General features: G+C 30.6%; 3 non-coding genes across 3 annotated transcripts; 2 read left to right on the forward strand and 1 right to left on the reverse strand.

The window, feature by feature from the left end:
• Nucleotides 1–29: 29 nt before the first annotated feature.
• Nucleotides 30–113, forward strand: TRNAY-GUA (transfer RNA tyrosine (anticodon GUA)). Its single transcript has one exon. It is a non-coding gene; the product is annotated as a tRNA-Tyr (tRNA).
• A 318-nt stretch (nt 114–431) lies between these two features.
• TRNAD-GUC (transfer RNA aspartic acid (anticodon GUC)) lies at nt 432–505 on the forward strand. Its single transcript has one exon. It is a non-coding gene; the product is annotated as a tRNA-Asp (tRNA).
• A 3,078-nt stretch (nt 506–3,583) lies between these two features.
• On the reverse strand, nt 3,584–3,655 carry TRNAC-GCA (transfer RNA cysteine (anticodon GCA)). The gene has a single exon. It is a non-coding gene; the product is annotated as a tRNA-Cys (tRNA).
• Between the last annotated feature and the right edge of the window lie 1,345 nt (nt 3,656–5,000).

Here is a 5,000-nt window from a genome sequence, read left to right on the forward strand (position 1 = left end):
TATCAACAAGCTTGGAATTGATTCTTCCCGGGTCGATGCCCGAGCGGTTAATGGGGACGGACTGTAAATTCGTTGGCAATATGTCTACGCTGGTTCAAATCCAGCTCGGCCCAATATATCGCGTATCCACCATAAAATGATATAACCTATTTGTCCTTCTACAGAAATACTTGACTTGATATGAAAGAATAAAAAAAAAAACTCTTTTTTTATTCATTGACAGATTGATAATCAATCAATTTTACAATAACGAAAAAATAAATATTAATCCATGCTTCTCACACTAAAGTCCATGTCTCCGCGCATATCAATCTATTACTTTATTACTCGCGTCTCTGTCTGGTAGAATATGACAATTCGAATCAAAAATCTACATAGAAAGGTTTGAAGGAAATTAAATCAACAACATATGTTGTACACTTTATTTCCCTGGGATTGTAGTTCAATTGGTCAGAGCACCGCCCTGTCAAGGCGGAAGCTGCGGGTTCGAGTCCCGTCAGTCCCGATGGATCCAAATCCAATAAAAAAAAAATACATCAATTAATCTCTTCCTTTCCTGTGAAAGAGAGAACAAATAACATAACTGAATTTTATTCCAAACGGGATCTCTCTTATTTTTTTTCCACATTTTTCAACAAAAAAATATGGGAATTTTGATTTCTTCAACGAGTACTAATTGATGGGAGAAAGACATATGTGCCATATGTGAATTACCACAATTATTGGTAGCATCATATTCAGGATTCGAAGGCGTACTGGGTCTAGTTGATTACGCCCGATTTTTCTAATGAAATAGAGTACTATACGTTTCCGGAAAGCACATACATAAAGGGAATTTGGACGATACAAAATAAAGTTTACATAGTAAACTTTGATCTAATTTTTCGTCTGAAAGCAAAATATATCCGTTCTGGCTCCGATTTTTTGTAACCTCAATTAGTAAATTCAATTACTAATTTGAATTTGAAATAATCTATCTTATTAAAATTTAACACTTAACTTTTGATATATACGTCCCACTACTAATTCAAGGAAAGAGGATATTAATACAAACAAGGATCCCATCTATCTCTCTTAGTGAGGTAATTAAGAATTTTTGAAAGTTTAAGTTTCGTTTTTATTTCTTTTTTTTAAGAAGATTTTATAAGTACAAAAAAAGGAAGGAGTTTAGTTCGAACCTACCTCCTTTTCCTTTTTTGAATTTCGCTGCTATTCTTTGCTTGAGTTTGTTTATAAACAATGTAAGGGTAAAGGTAGTCTGATGAGACTTCATCAGATGATTGCATTGAATAAGAGGGCAGTAGATTATAGAAAAGAAAGAATGCAAAAAATTATAAATAAAAAAAAGTAACGAAATTCTTGATTGCATCAGGAATCCCATTTTGTTTAAATTCGGTATGGATAAAAGATCTTCCTATGTTATACTATTCAATTCTCGACGATGAATCGATTTGATAGCTCCGATATTGTTATTCATGATATTTTAATACGATTCGATATCATCGAGATGCAACGCATCCCCTTGAATTTACAAGCGAAACATTTATCATCTCTATGGGATTAAATCCCGAGTTATTGCGAATAAAAAATGAAACGATGATATTATGGAAGTAAATATTCTCGCATTTATTGCTACTGCACTGTTCATTCTAGTTCCGACCGCCTTTTTACTTATAATATACGTAAAAACAATCAGTCAAAGTGATTAATTTGAATTAACCTTGACGTTTTAGTTCTTATCAATGATTGAAGATAAGAAAAATGAAAAGCATTAAAATTTCGCGTCTTAAATGAAATTGGCGGACTAGAATTATCAGTATTCTACGAGAGAAGTATTCGATAAGATCCGATAGTATGGTAGAAAGAAATATATGAATCCTTCTACCATACTATCTATTATTGTTATTGAAGTGTATAAATATAAAATTGTACTCTATAAAAATAGAGGTTGAATATCGATCAATTTGAATATAGATGAATATACAATATATATCTTTCTATTTATATATAGATATCATATCAATTACATATATGTAATATTAATCTAATATACATAGTGGCCCAATTCTATTTCTTTGCTTCATAATTCATGTTGATTAGAATGAATCTGAAATCAAATAATCGAAAGGCCACTAATTTTTTTTTAGCATTCGAAAGAAGTAATTGATTGAGCAGTTGACAGATGATCCAGGAGTTCGGTTCCATGGGAACTTTTTATCTTCGGATTTCGAAAAGAATTAGCAAACCCCATTTTTATTTAACGTTTGAAGCATGATATGAAATGAGTTCCCTAAAACAAGAAAAAATCCTATTTTGAAAATAACTAAAATACTAATAATAATAAATAAAAGAAGTGGTAAGCACGTAATATGTGGGTGGCTACCCCGAGGTACTATCTTATTATGAGGTAGTATATTATTATGCGTAGTATCTCATTGGACAACCACTATGTCTATGTTCTTTCGTGTTGAAAGTATGGATCCACTTAAAAACTTATAATCCGAACTCTTTTTTTTTTTACTTTTCAAAATAAAAGAAAAAAAGTTTTGCAGAACGATCTATAAAATAAACCAAAAACAATACAGTTTTATTTTTCAATTAGTAGTACTTCTAGAGTCCACTTCTTCCCCATACTACGAGGGAAAGAGAAAATGTAAAGACTACCATTAAAGCAGCCCAAGCGAGACTTACCATATCCATGTGAATTATGTCCCCTATCTCTATGAATATAAAAGAATTATTCCATTATTGCTCACTAATAATTATTATTCACTAATAATAGTGGAATCACTAGCGCATAGTCAAAAAGAGATTCGGGCACAACACCATTGATGAAACAATACAAAAAATCGAATTATCCCAAGTTATTATATGATTTCTAGTATAATCGAAAAAATTCAGTACAAATAAATAAAAGAGGCAGAAAAACTCTTGGAAGTATCAAAAGAATGTTAGTAACATGTAGGAATAATAAGACCTAGTCTTTCTTTTGTTGTCCTGCATTTCATTACATTAAGTAAAAAGTCTCAAAATAGAGAATCAAGATAGTATCTATCACATAACCCTACTATTATTCCTTTCTCATTTGATCTAATCTTTACTGTCCCCCCGATTGTTTCATAGAGACAATCGGAAGATGGGATGGCCTATTACATGCGTGGTTAGAGCTTATCGAAAAGAAATAAGTTCTTTTTTTAAGATTAAAATAAAAAAAAAAGCCAATTATTCATTCAATATAATATTGATTGAATGCTCGAGTACTCAGATACTTTCATGAGTCCGTATATCAAGTATCTTCCTCCTTTCCGTAAGGAAAAATGAAATTATATTCCCTAATTCAAGACCCAATGAGTAGACACTACATTAGTAGTCGAAGGGCTATCATCTCAAGATTTAACGATTATTTTTCATTACTCTACTAAATTCTGGAAACGAAACCTATACGCAAGGATTTATAACATTTTAGAGAACCCCAACGATGCTTAGAATCAAGCAAATCTAAAGATGCTTTTCTTCTAAAAAAAATGATAAAGTTATATCAGCAAAACAGAAGAGGGTATTTTGATTCTTTTGTTTGTTGCTGAGGCGACACCCGGATTTGAACTGGGGAAAAAGGGATTTGCAGTCCCCCGCCTTACCGCTCGGCCATGCCGCCAAAACGATACAAAATATTGGATTGGCTCTATCTCTTAGATAGATAGTATCTTACAACACACAATATCTAAAACGAAAAACCGCAAAACTTTGCTTTTTCTATTGAAAAAAAAATGTGGATTTTCATTCACAAAAGCAAAAAATCAGGACAAATGGGAACCGTTAACTTTAACTATTGACTGTGAATTCATAAATGATTCTTGGATTGAAATTGCAAATTCGGTTTCCCTAATGATATAAGAAAACAATCCAAAAATGGATACCTTACCTAAATAAATAAAAATTGATAGATAACTAATCATTACTAATCCATCCGTATTGATTCGTTTCCATAACCATAAAAAAATCCTTATTAATGACAATTTTAATAGCGATTATGAGTATATGTAAACCCCAGAACATAAACGATTACTATTATCTAAATCTAATATCTTATATATATAAGATGTTTATAGGAAATGTTCGGAATTCTGTTTTTAGAATTTTTTTTTCATTATCATTAAATAGAAAATATAAATTTTTGATAGAGTACGACATGTGATGTTCCCCATAGAACTGTAATAAAGGAGGCGATATATATAACTAACTATATATATATATCTGCACATGTTTATTAATAAATACAAGTCCTTATACATACTTCAATCGCATTCTACGAATTCTACTAAAAAAAATATAGGTATAGGTAAAATATCTCTCTTCTATGCGAATTTTTTTTAACAGTGAAATCTACGAAAAAGTTCCATGTTGTTAAATAAAAAAAATTCTATATTGTTTCTTCAGATCAAATCCCGAATCTATTTATAGTACCCAATCCGATTGGAATATCATAATAATGGTAGAAATTGACTCACTTTTGTTTTGATATAGATATTTTATACAAAACTCCATAATTCTAAATAGAATTTACCAATTCATTTGTAGTTGTTGCAAATTCCAATTTAATTTGAGTATCAAAGTCTCTTTATTCCTACGTTCATATGTATTTCATGCATTACATCTATTACACCTATGAAGTTAGGTAAAATTTCATGTGATTCAGTAAACATAATATAAATTCCATCATTGCTAGATCGATCCATTTTAAGCAAATAATGGGATTTTTTTTATAAATGGGAAATAAATAAAATGCTTGGGGGTGGAAATGAGAGAATGTCTACAATACCTGCGTTTAATCAGATACAATTTGAAGGGTTTTGTAGGTTCATTGATCATGGCTTAACAGAAGAACTTTCTAAGTTTCCAAAAATTGAAGATACAGATCAAGAAATTGAATTTCAATTATTTGTGGAAACATATAAATTGGTAGAACCATTGATAAAAGAAAGAGATGCTGTATATGAATC

Source organism: Cucumis melo, unplaced genomic scaffold (genome assembly GCF_025177605.1).
Source record: "Cucumis melo cultivar AY unplaced genomic scaffold, USDA_Cmelo_AY_1.0 utg000852l, whole genome shotgun sequence".
NCBI lineage: Eukaryota > Viridiplantae > Streptophyta > Magnoliopsida > Cucurbitales > Cucurbitaceae > Cucumis > Cucumis melo.